Genomic DNA, 2,256 nt, shown 5'->3' with positions numbered 1-2,256 from the left:
AGAGAAGGCCCTCCCCCTTGGGGTCGCCAGCCGGCACTGTCTGGCCAACGGCACCCTGAGGAGACCCACTCTGTGGGGGCGTACAGGTCGATGGGAGGTAATCTGCGGCAGGAGGCGGTCTCGAAGGTATCCGGGTCCGATGCCATGGAGCGCTTTAAAGATGATGGTCAACACCTTGAAGCGCACCCGGAAGGCCACAGGCAGCCAATGCAGCTCACACAGCAGCAGTGTTATATGGGAGCGATGAGTCCCTCCCAACACCGCCCGCGCGGCCGCATTTTGGACTAGCTGGAGCCTCCGGGTGCTCCTCAAGGGGAGCCCCATGTAGAGAGCATTACAGTAGTCCAGACGGGATGACTTCCAAGGTCCCTTCCAACATTATTATTATTATTATTATTATTATTATTATTATTATTATTATTATTATTATTATTATTATTATTACTGAGCCAACCAGTATCCGAGCTCATTAGGAGGGCGTATGCCCTAGCCAGTCCCGATTTGTTCACTTGAAGTAACTGCTGAACAAGATGCACCAAACAGGACTTTACACTGCACCTCCTCCTACTTTTCCATTTTAACCTTCCATATTTTCCCACTCACACTTCATGAAGAAGAGGAAAGTAGACTTTCTCACTAGCTTGTAGAGCTGATAACTGTCCCTCCAAAGGAACTCTTTAAAAAAGCTTTTATTGGTACAGAAGTCAATCTTCTGAATTCAGGATTCCTTTATGGAGTTAGAATATACAATATAGCACTGTAACATCATTGAATAAGCAGGAAAAAAACCAAGGGCCTTTCCAGGAAAGATTTGTGGCACATGTGTTGTGTGTATACAGTAGATACTGTGTTGTAGCATGCCATTTGTACTCTAATCTTACTGGTACATCCTACTGTATTTTTCTTTTATGCAAATCATAGTACGGTTGTTGAGCAAATATGACTTTGCAGCCTTCACTACTGGAATGCATGGCTCCCAGTGCTCTCTATTTTTAATGATGTTTAACATCAACCAATTAAAGATTTGCCTGATAGCATCTGCCTGTTTACCTATGTATTGTCTTATCCTTACCATTGTGCATACAGATTTCCATCTTACAAAAGATGCATATTGTTCCCTGTATTGGTACCTCTTCTTTGATATCAAAATATTATAGGATAATCTTCAATTGAACAGTGGAAATACTGTCCCTCGTGTTTAAAAGGAAAGGCTTCTTTATTTGTATGAATATATTTACAGCTACTCCTTGACTTACAATCACAAATGGGACCAGAATTTCTATTGCTGAGCAATCCAATTATAAAGTGAGACATCACATGACTTCCCAGCCCCCAATAAGGTAAGGGACTGCTTCCAATTCCCTCCACCCACTTATCTCTCCTCCCCCCAGCATATCTGCCCTTTTGGCTGGCCTCCTGGAGCATGGCAAGCAACCCCAAGGCAGCAAATGACCCCAGAACCACACAGCTCTGGGATTGCTTGCCCTGCCCCCGGAAGCTACAGGGACCCCAGCCAGTCCCATTTAGCCTTGCCACTCTGCATTTCAAGACTCCTACCGCTCTGGGCCCCACCATGCCAGCTGATCTGCTGATCTTGCTTCCACTGTGGATAAGGTGTGCTTGGGCTGGGCTGTGGCTGGGTTTTTTTTGACTGTGAAAAAAAAAAAGGTAAAAGAGGCATGGCACCAAAAATCCCCTTGAACTGTGAAAAGAAAAAGTCACCGAATGGTCATAAATCAAGGATTAGCTGGGTATTCATTCTCTCACAGGTACTTGTGAAACAGTTGCTCACAAATAACCAGTTTCCATCAGTAAGCATTTTTAGACACAAGTGATCTAAATGGACACCTTGATTAAGATTGATGCATTTGGCAGCTGAGTGACTGTAATGGCCACAAATAATCATTGCAATTTTGAAGATGTTTGATTTATAATCCTATTCCTACCCATTTGAAAAGATCTATTTTCAATAGAGCTTATGCCCTAATAATTGGGTACATCATCAGAGTCATGCTGTTGGGAATTCTGGATCTTGTAAACAAAATCTGTTTGAAAGGCAACAAATGTAGGAGAACTACGACAGATATGATTGCAGTTTAAGCAGGTAATCATAATCTAGTTGTGTTCACACAAGCACTATTGGAAAAGGTTTAAAAATATATAGTATGTGGAAGCATTGGGGCAGTGTAAGCATACTGTCCAAAGCATTACTGAGAATGGAAATGCAGAGCTTTCAGGGGAGGTGCAGCGGGGGGG

This window comes from Protobothrops mucrosquamatus, unplaced genomic scaffold (assembly GCF_001527695.2).
Source record: "Protobothrops mucrosquamatus isolate PMUCROS unplaced genomic scaffold, P.Mucros_1.0 scaffold1, whole genome shotgun sequence".
NCBI classification, from domain to species: Eukaryota; Metazoa; Chordata; class Lepidosauria; order Squamata; family Viperidae; genus Protobothrops; species Protobothrops mucrosquamatus.
Note: the sequence above shows the minus strand (reverse complement) of the source record.